Raw genomic sequence first — 19,298 nt, forward strand, 5'->3', positions numbered from 1 at the left:
CCTCCAAATAATTATTTGTTCCAGGTGTCCGTGTATAAAGCAAAACTAATACTTGCCTAATCTCACTGGAGCTCTCTGAAGGCTATTTTTTTTCATGCTGGAGAGAGGCTCCCATACACTTGTCATGAGCTCCATACATAAACCAGTAAGAAAGAACAATTTAGTCTTCAGTTCTGATTTTGCAAGGTGGGCTGGGCCACAGGCTGAATTACAGCAGTAAAAAGAAATCATAGAGAAACCCTTTGCGTAATTGTTATTCTTTTGGTACATGAAATAAGATAAGGCTCCCACAGGGAAGAAAGGAGTACATGACCAGATACTCATCATCATGCATGCACACAGAAAGGCTTAATTGGAATTACACAGAAAACAACCATTTTTTTATTTCTTGCACATAAGAACTAACGTTGCAACCCTCAGCTCCTCTTTTGATGTGAATATGTTATTTTTTCACTGCCCATGTGTCTAGGAAGGCTTTACTATCAAGGGCTACAGGCAGCAGTATGTGAGTTATAACAACTCATTTAGTGGCTGATTTAACCATGTCAAAGGTTGAAACTGATGTCATACTTTGAGTGTGGAAGTAAACACAGAGAAAAAAATATGACTGATCAAGCAATAGGCATAAGTATCTAGAATAAAGTGTTCTACCAGTGACAAAAATTGCTAGTAGATTTGTAAACCTGGAAGGCTGTAAACTTGGAAAATATGAGGGGCGTTAGGAAAGCATCAGCTCTCTTGTTAAGCCTAGTACTGATGAATTTTTTTCTGTGCTACCAAGTTTATGCAACAAAGCCGGAGTTATGTTCTATGAAACTTGCTGGTGCTTTAGGATTTTCCTATTAAAGATTTCCCTATAAAATGCTGTTACATCATTTTGACAAAATGAACGAATGTTGGCCCAGTTTATTTTCAATATTTGTCACCAACTGTTTCTGCAAATTGTAGAAAAGGGAAGTGATTTTTTTTAAAACTATCTGGTACACTGAGAGTCTGGCAACTGTGTTTCTGAATGAACTCTGCCCTGAGTGAGTGTGGCCACGAACAAGACACTTTGCATTTGTGCAAATCTTGGGAATTCACCTTTTCCCATTTAAGAAATGCCTGTGGCAAAAGAAGGGCATGTATTTATAAGCCTTTTGTTGTGTCCCTCTTGTGCTCTGGTTAGAAAGTGCCTGAAGGATCTAATCCTACTGCTGGATGTTTGCAGGAGAATCAGTGAACTTGTGGGAGAAATGGTACTGGTGGCCATCAGTGGAGTTGTGCATGGTCTGTAGGCTTCCGCACAAGTCTATTACCTGCTGCAGAACTCAAATTAACTTGTGATTTGTCTTTTATCTGAAGAAATTTTCAGTCTGTTATTAGCTCATGTGCAGGTATTCATCTGGTCTTGATGAAGAGTGTTTCTAACAGAAGTCCTTTCAGTGCGTACTGGTTACTTCAGTGTTTACAAATAGAATGGGACAGCTTGCTTTGAAAATCATTCCTAGAGTTGTTCTCTTTGGTGATGATAGAAAGGAGCCTGTTTGTCTTTACAGAGTTTACTACACTGTCTGGATATACATACAGCCTAGCTTGAGCCTCTTCTGTCAAACTGGTAGGGTCAGTCATGACAGAGTAAACACATGCACTGGACATACTGCACCAACATACTGCACCGACATACTGGATGGTTAGCTTCTCTTTTGTGGTAGCATAATCATTGTATCTAGTTACAAGTGTGATGTTTGTTTCCCATGAACTTGAGAGAATATTATTCACTATGATGTTTTTTAACCTCTGTTCCACCATTGCTCAACAAGGTTCCCCACTTAAAAGAGAAAAATGGATTTCAACAATAACAAGTACCACAATGTGTATTTTTAAGAGAGGATGTCTGAGTTACAGTGTGGACAAATGATCTGAAAAGCGATCCAGAGCTAGGGTTAATACTATTGCTGCTAAGCTCAGCTATCTTTTCCTTACTTGACATCATTATCTCTCATAGTGTGTTATCTCCCCCTGAATTCATGTCTGTGGGAGGTCCTAACTTCTTGCCCATGGAGGGAGCTTGTGTAAACCTTCTTCCATTGAAGGTCTTCAGGGTCAGCTAAAAGGTAATCCTGCCATCATTTTTCTTTTAAAATATACACAGAGTGCTTCTATTTTGTGCATAACTGTGAAATTCATCCATGCTCAGAAGGTGGTGATGTAATTGCTGAATACTTGCTTTCACAGTGACATCATTGTTTCTCCTCCCTGGGTCCCGTTTTACACAACATACATATCAAATGCTGTCTCAACCTATATTTCAAATTCTATGTTGTCGTCCTGGGCCCTGATGCAAAGTCCAGTTATCTTTCCAGTGATCAAATCTGTGTTTAAATCAGGCTCATGTTGAATGGATTTTGCAGGCTTCCACACACCTCATTTATTTGATTAAAAAAGCTGGCCCATTCTTCTTAATTCTTCTATGCTTGTAATTTGTACCAAACAGTGTTGTAGTTTTAGATTCATCTGTCACAGATGCATTTTTCACGCAGTGATTCTTTTAGATGTGGTGCAATAGCCTTGTCCACCATCTAGTTTTAGAATTTTTTCTTTGGTTTTCAGTGGGTTTTCCTGTTTTCTCCTTAACACTCAGTGAATTCCAGAAATTGAACTATGCAATTCTTTTAGAATCTGTCAACTCTCTCTATATTTTTCCCTTACTACAGTAAAAATACTTGCTGACATACAAGCCTAAAATATAATATTAAAAGATTAGTCCAACCATCAAGACTTTTCATTTTTATTTTAATAAAGACCCTCTTTGTACCAAACACAGCCATTTTAACACTTTTCTGAAGGCTGGTTTGGGTTTTGGGGGAGTTTGTTTTTAGGTTTTTAGCTTGTTTGCTAGTCTAATCCACAGTGATTTTCTCGGAACAAATAGGAAACCTTTCAACCACTCCAAATCAGTCCCAACTGTATCTCCCATCCACATTGCCAAGTACTGTATTCCCTGCTGTACAGCGAAGAATCAGAAGCATGCACTCAAATTTTTATAACAACCACTTTTTAAACATTATGGTGTGATATCACATAGCTGGTTCTGTTCTCTCCCAAACAACTCTTGCTAGAATTCTCTGTTTCCATCAGGAGAAGTGGTGCTACACAAGGTTAAGGTGTAATGGCTCATATCTTCCTCTAAGCAGTTTTGCTGAACAAGAACACATAAGGGCTCTGCGTCCTTTCATATGTATCTGTGCATTATAAACAATGCATCTTTGCATCACTAAGCGAAATCTGGGAGCAAACAGAACATCTGTCTATCAGTCCTTCAAATCAGTTCTGCCAACATTCCAGCAATGAAAAGCAGCCGCAAAACTTTACCAGACATTTACATTAGATTAATACTTCTGGAATATTCAACCAGTGATTGCATACAATCGCATTTGGCCCTAATCATGCAGAAACACGGAGACAGAGGCCAGCTGTACAAAGACAGTTTGGCCAATAGTTGGAAACATGTTTAAGTCATTTGCCCCTGCCCGCCACCCCCTCTCCCTTTTCAGGATCCCCAGATGGAGTGTATCTTGGGCTTGGATTCATTTTCTGTGGATTTGACTTTCACAAGCAATGTTTTTGTTTTTTTTTTTTTAAGATTTGGACTCCTGATAATTTCTTTAAAAACAGGACCTCTTTTGTGTGCCTTTCACTGCCCAAATGCCAGCTCTACTTTCAATAGACTGGGACGTTGCATCTTTTTTTAATGTGAATCGAAGACTAGCTGTTCAGCTTTCACTATTGATGCAATCCTTCAGCTTTGTTCTGTATCACAACTATGTTTCACGCTGAATCAAATTAGCTTTTATACTTGACAACTGATAAATAAAAATTCTCATTTAAAAAATTATTTCAAGGGAAATGAAATTTGGAGAGATTGAAAAAAACAGTCTAGTGGAAGCCAAATTCTTGGAAATAAAACTAGGGGACAGATAAAATTTAGGTGAAACGCAAATTATAAAGACAGCTTCTTTGCTGAATCAGGCAAGTGTCCAATTCACTGTTTCCATGAAACATGGTGCTGTGTTCACTTGTCACAGACAATTTGTAAATTCCAGCAGGTCTCCTGCTTAGTCCTACCATCGCTCCAGCAGCTACCACATATTTGCTATGTTTTTTATATCACACTTAAAGAAATTAACACAGATTGCAGGCTGGCAGGAAAAAAATCCCTGGGGAGCTGCAAGTTTGTGCCCTCTCTTGGGCAGATGAGTCAAATCCCACCATCCCTCCCCTCTGGCACAGGCTCTTGGAAACAAAACCTTTAGCTCACACCTGCTCAATGGGACATCTCTGCTGGAAACCTCTTTCAAGAAATTAACATGGAAATGCAAATAGGAAATAATAACTCATTTCACTAAGACAAGAGCCCACCAGTTACTTTGTTTCAGTAGCCACTGAGCTAATAATTTGTTGACAAATTGTATACTAGTGTATTTTGGGACCTTATAATGGTCCCGTTTAGCTCTTGCACAGATCATCTTTTCTTGCAACAGGTGATTGACATGGTTTGTTCTGTTTGTAAATGTAGTCTGTAAAAAGTATGAAGATGGCAAAAATTAAGGCTAAGCCCGAACCCCAAAATGCCTGCAATGAAGTCTGCAGTAGCTATTCAGTCACATCAGAGCACCTGAAAATGACCTGTCATTCACCTTTTTCTCTTTTATGGACATCATTATCATTTGTAGCGTTTGATTGTTGCAACTCTGTGGTTAATACATTCATTGACGTATTTCTTCTTGTCTTGGAAACACAAGTCTCAAGTACGTCCATTCAGTTCCTTGCCTCTGAAATTGGCTCTGCTTCACTGCTCCAGGAAGCAATCCCTGACCCAGAGGCCAAATGCCACAGATCAGCTTCTAACCTTTCTGGAGTGGATTCGCCATTGCGTACTTCTCAGCCTGGGTCTCCTCTGGGACCCATACAAAGCATACAAGAAGCAAGTGTTAAATTTCTTGTCATTTTTCAGCTCAAAAGGACAGAATTGGTGTCAGGTTTGTTTTTTTTTTTTTTTTTTTTTCCAGCCTTCTAGAATAGTGTTGCTGGTTATAGGATGCTATGCTGGTTATATGCTGGTATCATATTGGTAGAGCACTGTGCAGGTATAGACGGGTTGAGAACTGACCAAGAGACTCTCTGCACTCCTGAAGTGAAGGTGTTCAGAGTTTTGATGGTAGCAAAACTGTAGTCAAGACTAACTGATGAAACCCACTTCCCAATAGGTACATGTTACAGATGCCTCTAATTTCCTTCTCCTGCAGCTAGGGATACGGTGGTTCTCCTAGCAGCACAGATGCACTGTTTGGCTGCCTAGTTCTACAAAATATGAACGATCTCATTTGAAAAGTTCAAAAGCAATTGGAGAGAAGGAGGAGACAGGCAGACAGACTGCACAACTGCATAAACCTTGTTTTCCTAGGAATCTATGGGAAAATCCTAGCAGTTGTTAGCAAAACCTTTTTTCTCCCCATTAGTCGATTTATTTATTGATTGATTTATTGACTTTACATGCAAAATATCCACAGGACCCTATCAAAACTGTACCCGTACTTTGCAAAGAACATGATGACATTTAGCTGTGCTACAGGCATGGGATACACCAAAAGATGTATTTTAGCTAGGCACTGATTTCCCAGGAGATGCTTAAATGGCTCTGACTCTATCCCCTGTTCCCATTGGCATGGTGTCATGTACTTTCTCATTCTCCAGTGTCAGCACCACAGGATTTTGTTAACCTCCTGCACCCTATCTCTGATCTGGAGTTGCACCCCTGCAATAACTCCAAACACAGAAATGCTTTCTTTTGCATCGGTGGCAATTTTGAATGATGTTTGATGACCTGCTCTTTTGGCTTTGTGTTGCAAAGGGCTGGGGACACTTGCTAGTTCCCGGACTCCAGAATTCCTTCCGTACCACCTTCAGCCTGCTGCAGTCAAGAGAGGAAGGACAGCAGCTACTGCTCTGCCACACAGCCATAAAGCAGAAAGCACAGCTTGTTTTTGAAACTGCATTCCCTACTTATACAGGCATTTCCTCTGTCTCCTCTGTCTTTTTCACACTTTGAATTTTACTTGAATTTTGTTTCCTAATCTTGTGCTTGTGTCCCCTGCTCCCAGAGTCTCCTGGCCTGTGCGAATGCAATCTGACTGGAAATTGTGTATTCTTTCCCAAGGGAAACATAGAGACTTTCTTTTTTTAAATCTGCCTGGTGCATGGCTGCAAAAATCTTCCATTGTCATTTCATATTCTAGGAATGAAGAGAGGAAGGAAGGTTTTTGCAGCCTTCACTCCCCGTTTGTTGTGAAGGGGCTAAGGGAATATTTTTGTCAGCTGTCCACACTAGGTGGTATTTTTTTTTGCTGCAATGCTAGGCACAGAACTTGTGAATTCATTTCTGTGTTCAATCATTAGACAGGTATTTCCAAATTTTCAGCTTGGGATTTGACAGTGTGCTGGAACACTAGATGCATTTTATTAAAATCATATGCTTTGCAGTGAGGCAGTGTACGTGTGATATTGCCTCACATTTCGACTGTCTTAGCCTGAAATAGCCATTCAAGCTCCTTATACTGGTAAGCGCACTAACTTGGCGGTCTCAATTTCAGCTGGATCCGGTATGAGTAACAAAGTGCATTTCCTCAAATCATACTGAGCATATGATATAGATTTCGGCTAGATTCAGCCTGGGTCTGGGGGACAGATTATTTCTGGTCTAATATAAAGACTGCTGAGACAAACATACTTTCCTGACATCTTTTGGAAAAAGTTTCAACTCAGAGAATTATCTTCTACTGGCTTGGCTGTTTGTATCCCGTATTTTTTGCATTTTTGGTCTGGTTCCTATATGCCCCACAGTTCAACTGACTCTCATGGAAATACAGTCTTTGTAGCACTCTGTAGAAATAGGGAGGTTTGGCTGCAGAATATTGAAGTGATGTGTTGCAGAATAGAATCAGATGTTGTGCTTTGTATATCTTGAATAGAGCTTATCAGCAATTCATTGAACAACCCTTATTTTATTTTTAATTTTTGTTTATTTTTGTTTTTTTTTCTTTTTTTTCCAAAAAACTCCAAAGCCATTTGAAAGCAGATATAGTGGTACTGAGTAGCCTGGCTGCAAATGTTTTGGAAAAAGCTTTCAAAATTGTGAGCACCATATTTTACTATTTTGATCCAGAAAGCTTCATTTTTGGCATCATATTGACTATTCTGATTTTTTTTTTTCCTACCAAAAGTTTCAAGCACTAGTTAAAAAAAAAAAAAAGATAATAAGATTAAGCAAAAAAACCCCATTCTAATAAGTCAGAAACTGAACAATGTGACTCAGGTTGACTTTTTTTTTCATTTTTGAAGTTGTTTTTTGTATTTTCTACATTGTGCCTTGACACAGGACAAGCAGAATTTTTAAAATATCAGAAATTCTTGTGGTGCAGGGAAAACACTTTCTCCTGGTCCCAAGCTTGAATATGACAGATTTCATTAGAAAATATTTTGTACTAAAATGTCCCTAAGAAAATACTCAAACCTATTTCAGCTCCTCAGTTGTCCCCTTCAGAATTTTTGATCACCAAGAGCAAATGGTATTAATTATGAGCCTCCTGTATGCGTGGCTTTGAGTAACTGTAGAATAATTCAACATTAGTCCTGGACTAAAACGGTGAACATATCATCACAAAATCTCCTTGCACAATAAAAGCAATACTGGGAATTAAGACTAACCAAGGCTGGAGGTGAAGCTGGTCTTGTTATGAAAACAAAAAGCAAAAAATTTAAAAACCCACCCTGTGATTCGAAGCCCAGACTCAGTCAAGCATTAGAACCAGCCTTGCAGCCTCCCAGGCAGAAGCCCATAAGCACTGTGGGCATCGCATAGCGGGAGCCACACACGTCCTCCCACTGCACAGCGCAGTCCTCTTCTGCATGTTGCTTCTCACAGCGACAGAAGGGGAATTGCCCCATGAATGGAGCTATATATTTATACACAGGAATTTATCAGGAGCTTGAAGAATGCCCTTAAATAATCTGTGTAGTAGTCTTGGGGAGACTAACATGGGATTACTTTTTCTGAGAGGTTCAAAGTGCCCCAAAAGGGACCCACTGATAAATTCTACCCTCTCCTGTCCTGGTGCCTGAGGACTGCAGGAATGTGATGCTGAGGAAGAGCTGGAGGATGAGTGAGGAAGCAATTTACTTGGCAACCAGTCTTGTGTTTGCTATGTATTAAGGGTAAGAAATCTACAGCTCTGTGAGGAAAAAAAATATCCCATTAACTTTGCTGCCAGACGAAATCAAATTTAAATTCACCGGTAGGTGCTTTTTAAATAAATCTGTAATTCTAACTTCAACAAGTGCAGCCGAGTACAGTAACCTCAACAGAATCTGCCCACTCTTTTCTAGGCTTTTTGATTCATCGGACATGTGGGAACATGCATGTGTGAGTGTAAGGGGACTGGAGGCCCATATGTGAGGAGATCCTCTTGGCAGCCAGCATTCTTCTTCGGGAAGGGATCCAAGACAAATTCTTGATGTACTCTTAGGGATTAATAAAACAGAGCAGAACGGGAAACCATTAGATGGGATATAGGTACAGTGGACTGTTGTGAGTGACGGATTGCTGATTATCCCTGGAACTTGGCAGGCAACTGCGGAGAGGCTTCTCTTGAAAGAGTTCACAAGTCGCAATGTGCTGTGGAGCGATGGTGGTCTCCCCCTGGCTTCAGAGGTCACTGCAAGCGGCCACAGCCCATAGCACAAGCCAGCATGGAGGACATCATTATCCCATTGCCTCAGCACCTGTCTGGGTGAGCTAGCAAATGGAGATGTTTGAGGGGAGGAAAAAAAGTTTTTGCCCCTCTTGTGTTATGTTGACATATTCAGGAGATGGTGCCAGAGAGAAATACAGATATGCAAATCTGACGAAGGAGAAACTGGCTGATTTGGTCTGTGCTGAGCTCCATGTAGGGGCAAGTCAATGGTATAAATGACACCAGCAGCTTAGGTGCCTCTTCACAACACCACTGTATGAAGCATGGACACAGTCTTTATCTTCTGCACTCTTTAACCCTTTCTTCCATCGTACATTGAGCAGAGTTAGATATCTATCCAGCATGGCACTCCTAGCTACTGTAGTACTTTATTGGTGTGGTGTGTAAGGGATGCCAGCCATGGGAAGCAGGACAGCCTGTCTTCTCAAGCACAAAACATTGGAAGAGGTGGAGGACTGAGAGGGCTGTAGCCCCCAGCCCATTTCTGTTGGCTGGAATAGCATGTTTGTCCCTCTCCATGACACAGCTGGACCTGAGTTTCTGCAGTGTCTCAGAAGTATCCTCCTGCCAAATCAGTCTCACCTGAGTGGAGAGGTAGAAAAAGACAGCATGACTGGTGGAGGCGTGAGACCAGGAACGCAGCAAGGAGTCCCTGCTGCAGATTGGATGAAGACTTGGGGTCCGTGTCTAAGCAGGAAGCAGCAAGATGTAGAGGAGGAGTTGCCCATTGAACCAAACACAGGCAGCTCTGCTGCTGTGGGATGAAATAATAGTGAGAGAAATGAAGCTGGTACAAGCCAATTCTTGATGGATAGCTTGGGAACCAGCTCTGGTTTCTACAGAATCGGACCAAGCTACGTCCAAATTGACCACAAGACCTGCTTCCAGCATTTGCCACTTGCCCTGGAGCTGCCCCTGCCCCCTTAAGAATTTTAGCTGAAATTCATGTTTTACAGCATTTTTTCTTCCAAGGTGACTGTGTTTCACACCGCAGCATATTGCCGGTGTGTGGAGGAATCATGAGTGAGATAAGGTCGGTCTGCGTTTCAAGGGGCAGGACTGCCAGCAATCTTTCTGTTTGGCCCCGCTGGCATGCAACCAACTATTTTCAGTTAGAAAGAAGAGCCTGCCCAACACCTGATTCAAGATGGGACTGAAAACTGGGGACCTTTTTCGGGTTACGTGGAGGATTATGGAGGATTGCAGTGTTCATAGGCTAGGTGAATTACTTTTCTTTGCCTTCCTTCACAGGATTGTTTCAATAAGAAACATTACCTTGAACCAGTGATCTAAAGCCAGACTCGCAGCCTCCTGCTCCCCCAATGCCTGGGACGGCAGTCTATACACTGGCGTGTGCATGCTTGCAGAATCACATTGTGGGCAAAAACTGCTGCACCCCACTGCAGCAAGAAGCCATCTTCTAGCAAGGGTGCACTGGGCAAGGAATGCTGTCGGAGGTACAAGCACCACAGCTGCGTGCAGTTCTCTAGCCTTTCTTTTGCTTTGTGGCAAGAGATCACTTGTGGGTCATAGATCATGTACCCAAGATATAGGGAGCCTGAGTGGGAGAGGGATGAGGCAACTGCAAGGCTTGTAGACCCAAGTGGCATGGCAGGGAAGTCTGTGGCATCTGCCAGATGCCTCTTGCACAGTGGAAACTATGGGTAATGGAGACACAAAGGTTGGCCAGTGGAAAAGGTATGCAGAATTTGTCTGGTTTCCCTTCTGCTTCACATATAAAAAAGGCATTCTTCTTAATATTTTCTGGTTGTCAAATTGGTAAAGATTTCGGCTTTTCCTTTTTTTTTTTTTTATTTTTTTTTATTCCAGCTTTCCCTCAGATTAACTGATCTGTCAGGAATTTCATATTCCTGTTCATCTAAAATGGCCCCCTTATCCTGCATAAGGATCTTTTCTCATTAGAAAAGTATCATCCAAGGCTGTTAGCATTTCCAGATATTTTCCTTGTCATAAGTGAAATATGGCAGGTGTCCTATTGACCTGACAAAGGAAAGTACTAGCCTAATTGGGACATAAATGCAGCTGGATTTAATAGGGTAGCACATTAGTAGTCTAGCCCTTCACTGGGACCACCTGATTTTTCTAGTCCAGGTAGAGACTGTGGCTGTGTTCTGCCCTGCAGCTACCCAGACTTCAAGTGCAGAGGCTCTGGGGGCATGTTCTGGGCACGGAAGTCACATAACCCACATAGATGAAGGAGATGTTTGCATCAGAGGCCTGCCTGCTGTCGTATAGCCAGGACAAAACAACATATATCCTAGCAGGTGACCAAACTGAGCTGAGGAGTCCCTTTGACTGACAACCTACCGTCATCTGCTCTCATTTATTCTGCAACGTGACTAGGTCCTCAACTGCGCTGAAATAGAGTAATTCCATCTGTGGCAAGTGAGCTGGGGACTTGGTTTCACATTACATGCATTTTAATGACTTTGCCACAGCAAGTCTTAGGCTTAAACCCACCAAGCCTTATAAATCTGAGAAGGGAGTGAGACGGCAGACCTTTGACAACAGACTTGTTCATTTGTCATGTGATCATCATACATACAGCTGATATTATGTGCTCTTATATCTCCAGTCAAGGAGTGCCTTCAGCAGTCCACATCTCATGTTCACGTCCACGGACAGTGAAAAGGTGGGATGGTTCACCTGTGAGAAAAGGCAGCAATTTTCTCCCTGAGTCTGTGCCTCTTGTGAGTTACACTATACATTTCTTCATGGCTCATGTATAAAGGGCTTTGTTGCCATGTGGCAATCAGACAATGAGTTAGATGCTCCCCCACAGCTGTCACCACCTCACAGGGATACCACTAAAACAGAAGGGGCTGAGAGAGGGTGTGAGTCTGCAGAGGTATCATATAGAGTGGGCCATAGCATTAGTACTATCAGGGCACTCATACTCTCTAGGATGCTTGAATTGGCAAGTTTGGTGCCTTGAAATCAGTGCTCAAGGAAGGAGAAAGTTCTGTGCTTTTAAGCTCTTGTAGCTGTGGATGCCCTGCCTATCTGTTCCCTGACACTGATTTATGCTGCTGGGGAGCAGACAGCACCGCAGAATGCAATAATAGAATTTGGTTTTGTTTACCGACTTTCATACTCTGAAGTGCTCTGAGCAACCTCCACAAATGGCAAGTTAAATGTTAACAGTTCAATGTGTTGCACAGTTCCTTGGGTGGTAAATTAACCCCTGTAGTGCTAAAGGGTTTCCGCTTGCAGTCTTGCAGCCTGCCTTCTGCTTGTGGCTCTGTACCCTCTCAGCTAACCTTCTCTGGCAGTTTTTTGCAGAGCCTTGGTGGCAGTAATCTTTCCTTTGTGGGGCTCATGCTGTTGCCCTTGTGATGTGAACCTCAAGAGCCCTGCAAGCTCAGATACTGCTGTTATGGTGGGGCTTTGTGGGAACCGATGTATGCCATCAACTATGGGCTTGGCTAGTAAGGCTTTGGAGTATAAGCCTCTCTCAACATCCTGTGTGCAACAAATGCCTAAGTAGACAAAATTCAGCAGCCAGTATGAACTCAATAGATCATACCTAAATTTGTGCATTAGAGCATTGCCAGTTGAAGAGAGCACCTGCTGGGCCAGGGTATTAAAGGTCACAAATCATTTTTACCAGTCCTCCCTCTTCCCCCTGCTTTCCCTTGAACTTCTGTCAAATACACAAATCAGATATCAGAATCCCAGTAATATATTCCATGAGAAGCAAGTTGCGTTTATTTTTCTTAGCCTGGTTTTGAAAATAAATGAGTCTGGTATGACCCATTTCTCAGTAAAACCCCTTGCCTCATATCTTTTTAATCTGCTGACCTGCAAGTCATTAAGATAACTAAAACTTTGTAACTTTGGTGAAAATTAGTTTCAACGTAGGTAAAGGACACCCAAAGTATTGCCCCAGTGTGGCATGACTCAGCATTTCTGCACTGTTAATTTATTAGCTGCTAACGGGTGTTCACGATAGGCAAAATATTTGTAACTAACTGACCACATCTTGAACTGTGGCTTGTACTTGTACCATCCACACTTCTTGCATCGCCATGTTAGAGGGTGTCATACAAGAGCCAGTGAATACCAGAACTACGGCAATGACCAGGAGAAGGATGATTCTCTAGGAAATGACTTTGATTAGTTCTGCTTCACATTGAAAAATGTAGAAAGTGGGATTCACCATAAGCTCCAAAGATGGTCTTTGAGTCCACTTTTATGAAACCTAGTTTGTTCCTAATTGCAGATTGTCTTAATGACCCATCTGCCCTTATCTTCTGCTCCACCAGGGAAAAAAAATAGCCTTCAGGTGTGTAATTCTCATATCCATCTTACCTTTAGTTGGCAGCCTCACCAGTTCTCACTCATTTAAGTCTTTGGCAAGCCTTAAACACTAATTACTGTACTGTATTATCATATCTGCTAAGTTTCTGGTGATATTTGATAAGTTCTGATGTTTCTCCTTGCCAATCTTGTTGTTTTGAATAGCACAATGAAATAATGCATGCTCAGATCAGGCTGTGACTGGGGAGTTATTGCTTGATAAAGCTAGTGACTTTCTTTTCCCGATTATTGCATTTTAAGCTGTATTTATGACAGACTGTCTGACATATTAGACATAATAAAGAGGCTAATAAACGGTATTATTGAAATCCATATAGAAGATAGGTCAAAACCCTGAGAAGAAGAAAACACTGTTAATTATAGATGGAAGGCTGGCTTCTGAAAGTGCTGGAGGGTCTGTTTTAAGGATGTTTATCTCCAGTAGGTTATGAAAAAGTCAAAAGAGCACATCCTTATCAACAAATATGTATGAATTAAATTTGGAAATAAATATCCGTTATATTCCTTTATCGAGTTATCAAGATAAATGAGATGCCAGAAACTAAACTTTTATCTTCAGTGACATGATGTTTTTCTGTTTTCTAGTTTTATTTCCTTCCTCAGGTTTTCTCTTCCCCTCCAAGCCAAAATGATTTTTCCTTTCCTGTGCTCAGCTGAAAGCAAATGAGTCTTTAAACGGTTTCTCAATTCTTACTGATCCTTGCTACTTCGTAGTTTTGTAATCAAAAAAATCTCCTCTCAAGTGTAAAGGAACATAGTCTTCTAAAGAAAGTGTACATGCTCACTTGGGAGGGTAAGTTATCTTTTTCTATAACTTGCTTTTTCTGTCAGCTATAAGATATACTAGAGCTTTAGGAATTCTTAATATGCTAAAAATGTTCTGTCTTTCACAGTCTATTCACAGTCTATTTCACTATTTCACAATAGTGAGTGATGGCTGGGGTCTGTAGAGCTTAATTTTATTTTAATTGGGCTGGAACATCCCCAGGTATGTGATAGTGAGCATTTGTAGAAAAATAATTATTCCACAGTTTAGAAGTAATTGCATTTCAGTATCTCTGCAACAAGAAGACTGACCTTTCCATAAATGGCTAACTCAGAGGTCCGTTCCCCTAAATGTAAGATGCCCTTGGCATTTTTTCATCAAGCTTGGGAACAGCTTCATCAAAATGCTCTTGCAACCAACACCCACCTAGGGATGTACACAATTCCATCGGGATCCTTGTGAGAGTTCTTGTTTATCAAATGCAAAACCAATAGGCATTGTCTGTAAAAATACCTGTAATGAACTCTCTGTTTTGGAAACAACATGATGATTCCAGAACAGAGGCAGCATTGCTATTTGTAAATAGAAGCTATATCTATAATCCAGTACTTTTCAGATTCTGTCAAATAGGAAGACAAAGCAAAGGGACATGGATCTCTGTCACAACTCAACCTCTTGCTGAACAATTTGGGGGTAGACTATTAAATGCTTATGGGATGATTAGCAATGGTTAGAAGCTACCAGACAGTGCATAGATTTGTGGATGAATGAAGACATCCTACAATTGGTTTTGGAATCAGTTTATGATCTCTTTGCAGGTGCCCGTAAAACAGAAGAAAGCAGAGGTTTTCTTTACCTCCTCAAGCCAGCCAGAAATAAAGCTGTGCAGAAACGCTAGTGCACTGTGGATTAGTGGCGATTGCTGTCATTCATTGTAGCAGTAGTCTTCTGTACCTGCCAACAACTGTATGTGGTGTTTGGTGGTGGGAGGTGTATGTAGCAGACAGCTGGGCATGGCTCTTGCCCCACTCCTGTTTTGTCCTGTTGATATGGTGAAAGTTGTAGATTCTCAGTCGGTTGGAATTCAAGGAATCTGTCCTTTCTGTGGCACTTCTTGCCTAATCTGTAACTCCCTACTGCACTAGGGCTCCCAGGTGGATTTGCTGCACCTTCTGCTATTCCTCCGTACTGTGCAGATGTCAAACAGGCCTGTTAAGTCTCCTGTGGTGAATGCGAGATCCTTTAGCACCTGTCTCCTCACACTTGCCTACTGCCATGCCACGTCTCACACATTAGTGCTGCTGCTGCTACATTTCCTTCCCTCAGGGCTCCCCTCCACACACTCCTGACTGATATGTCTGCAGTCTGTTCCCCAACTGCACCTGGTGCACCAGGGCAGGAGGAGCTGTGGCACTGTGCTCCATGCATCCCTACACTCCTCTCCAGCAGCCAAACCTTGTGGCCTTCATTGCTCATGTAGCAGATACGCTATCCCATTATGTGACTGGATGTATACTAGCCTGTGACCCCATGTATGAATCTCACATTCTGGGATTGCACTGGCCTGAGGGGGTCTGTAGAAGGAACACGTGCACCTGTGGGAATGGTGGCATTAGATGACATTTGTAGGATCTAAACCTGAAAAGCCTTCAGGAGAGGACATCTGAGAATACAAAGAAATTGTGTTTATACTCTCCAGCCCCATTCATAATGTTTCACACACTTTTTAAGTATGGTGACACCCCCTGTTAGTTGTTTGGGTTTGTATACATCTTGAGGAGCAACGAAGCAACCTGCCTTTCCCTCCTCTATTTAATTTCCATGGTTAAAGAGGGAACTGAACAATGAAATATTTTTTTGATGAGCAAAGACTTATTCACACCAGCAAGTTGAAAACTGAGGAGTGACATCACTGGAAAACGGGATAGGAACTGAACTGCTGGTGAGCTGAGACCACTGTTCATGGCTGGAGAGATCCAGCCCTTGACTTTTCACTGCGGGGAGAGCAAGGATGCAGTCTCCAAAATCGCTGACTATGTTCTGCTTGGGGAGCCAAGAGAGGCTGAATGGGTATCGTTGTGACAGAGAGGTGAAAGAGGGCAAGTATCTCCACAGATGTCTTGTGTTCCCCTTGAAGGACAGTAGCCAAAACGACCATAAAAAGATTTGTTTATAGTTCCTCGGAACAGAGTGGCTGTTTAAGCACTGCATATGTTTGCATCGGTTGAGACTAGGGTCAGAGCACTTATTTTGCACTTTCCTTCATTCCTCTGAAATGTAAATACATTTCGTTATGTGCGGAGTGATTTACTTCAGTCCACAAAGATATTTCCAAAAGGATCCAAACACTGAATTTAAGTACTCATTCAATACTGTTTTTCATTTAGCCTTGTTGAGTTATACTCCCAAAGAGACGGGCCAGGATTCCTGAAAGGTATTTATCTACCTAAAGATGCCTTGGAAAAATAGGCCACATAGAGCTACTGAGGTCATGACTGTGAAGTATTGAGAAACTGTACTAATACATCTCTTGGGCTGTGAATATTATATATTCTTCAGAATTACATTTTACTTGCAGTTTATGGCATTGGTGTTTTTACCTTCGATTGAACTGCATAGGTATCTGTGAATTTGCAGTGGATGTACTTTGCATTTTAAGGAATAACATCTCTCACCTTTCTACAGTGATTTGGTTTTGTATTTATTTATATACTGTTGGTTTGTGTTTTTTTTTTTCCATAGAAGGGCTAGGTAGCAGTCACTTTTATTCTTTCTCTTTTTTATATTAGGTGTTTGAGTCTAAAGAATTACTAATTAAGCTCTTTATTAGCTAATTTGTATTGCAGTTTAGTCTCACTGAGTTTGTATGAGCATGTTCTAGCTGAGAGCTAAGCTGAGTGGCATCTTTCCTGTACCTACAACTTCAGTCACCTGCAGGCTTCGAGTAGTTCTTCGAGTGCATGGTTCTTTGGGGAAAGAGGGCAGGTGCTCAGTGCTCTGCTACTGAATTTAGAACCTAAAGCCTATTTTCCACTACTGAAAAAATTAAAATACAGAGGGAAGAATAACAGAAATTGGAGAATGAGCCTGGAAAAAGAGCCTGGTGGATGATACCAGGACTCGGCAGCCACAGAGGTTGCTTAGGCAAGCGTACTTGGACTGGAAGCAGGCATGAGAAGTGAGTGAGGGGAGATGACTAGGGATCCTTGATGGAACAAGTCATGGCATTGCAATGCAAACCAGTAGCAGTGTAGTAAAAATACTGAAATTTTCCAGACAAAGAGTTTCCTATGACACAGAAGAAATGAAAACACCGCAGAATGTGTTCTTGTGATGTAGAACATTGAACTATCTGAAGCTTTGTATGCAGGCTAAATTATTTCATCTACCACTGAAGTTCACTGGCTATCTAAATCATGCCACACTGCTCTGAAAGAATTGTTTCTTGGTCACTAGGTACGTCTGTGTTGTTATTCAGTCTTCCCATATTGTAATGGTGCATTTCGTAATGTCCTGCACAGCCTTTCCAAGAGATGAACTTTGTTTTTAACTCAATGATCTTGCCCTGACTTGGCAGTAGACCTCTACTATGTTGTCTGCAAATAGTTGAAATGAAAATTACGAAAAGGCTTTTACGCTTTAACTACCTGCCCCCTGCCAAACTCTTGTGGAAAATGCTCCTTTTCCTGCTCTATTCTGATGTTTTATTCACTGAATACTGAGTCTCAGGAAAATTGATATTTTTAGTCATGACAACAATTTATATCTTGCTGTAGAATCCCATAGAGGTAAATATAAGCAAACTTAGCAAATTAGGTCTTCTCACAAAGGTCCAGTCAATTATAATTGTAGCAAATCAAAACTTTCTTGTTCACCATTTGCTTCTTGCTTTGTAACAACATTTTTATCTATGAACCTATGTTTTTAGATGGTTAATGTATTTGTCTCCTTTTTATCTAGTTGACATCAACTGACATAAGGATTGTGTTACTTGCAAGTCATGTTTTTGTGAGTGTGGTCACTTACGTCCGGTAAAACATGGAGTAAGATAACAATTCCATATGAAGATGCTGAAGACTTGTGACTCTAAGATCCACTGTGAAGTACTTCTGTAATCCTTGCAGGAGTCAGCAATGTGTCAGAAGGAACTCTCCTTTCCTACGTGAACATTCAGAGAGCTCATTTCAGAACAAGCAAGTTAGCCTCAGCCTATTCATTTTCATAAAGATTTTGAGAGGGTTGAAAGATGATCTCTGAAGAGAGAGGAAGATTATTGTCTCCTGTTACAGAGATCTGACTCCAATACCATATATTACTTGTTTAAGAACCAGATTAAATTATCGAGGACCAAAGCAAATTTTAAATTTAAATTATAAGTCAACAAGAAAAAAACCAAGCAGATTAGATTATTGAAATCTTAGAGCAGTGCTACTCTGACAGAAATCAATGGAAAATGGAAAATCAAACAGAATGATTAAAACACGCTGATAGATCCACAAAACAGAAGCAAAGAATATTAGATTAGTTTCCTAAAATATTAAATTAAGCCACTAAATTAAAAATACTCAGGTGACAGATATGCTTATCTCATAATACAATTATTATGGTCTTTTAATGTTGATTAATTATTTTATCTTGTCAACGGTATTAAATCCTGCCATGGATAAAGGATTTCTCAGCATACATGTAGAGTTTTGTTTGTTGGTTCATTTTTTAAAGAATCTGTCACAGCTTGACCTTAAACTGGGATGCACTAGGGGTAGGTGGATCCAGAGCTGGCTGGCAGGTCCAGCAATATAGTCCCCCCTGCTGCAGGAAATCTCCTGCAGGGGCTCTGACTGTATGGGTGTATGCTGGAGGACATATATTAGTACAGTTAATGCCATTACAGCCTTGCTAACTTTTCAAGAGAAATTACATCATTGAAAATTATGATGAAGACCCTGCTTATGAGGATGGATATTTACATTAAAATCATTTTTTTTCTCTTACTTTCTGTCTCCTTGTCTGTTTAGATTTTGGGCAGGACAGGTACTGTTTCTTAAAACTAGCAGAACAAGGTTACTTTTTGACCTGAAGTTTCTAGGCATTGGTACAAATAAGCGGGGACAATGACAATGATGACTTCATTACCATAGCAACAAAAGTGGTGATGCTATCAGTCACTACAACTGCTTCTAATGACAAGAAATTTAAGAGAAGTGAAGAGTTGGTGGAAGAAATGAAAGAGACGGAGATAGCCTGGCTGAGAGTTTGCTTATGAGATTGCCTAGAGACTGGGAATGAGAAGAGGATAGGGGACAGTAACCTCAAGATCTGTTTGCAAAGTGTATTTGTGTATGCTTAGCTGTATTGCTGGCCAGAATATTATCACAACCCCTGTTTAAAACAAAATGTGT

The sequence above is a fragment of the Charadrius vociferus genome, unplaced genomic scaffold (assembly GCF_000708025.1).
Source record: "Charadrius vociferus isolate BGI_N301 unplaced genomic scaffold, ASM70802v2 scaffold298, whole genome shotgun sequence".
Lineage (NCBI taxonomy): Eukaryota > Metazoa > Chordata > Aves > Charadriiformes > Charadriidae > Charadrius > Charadrius vociferus.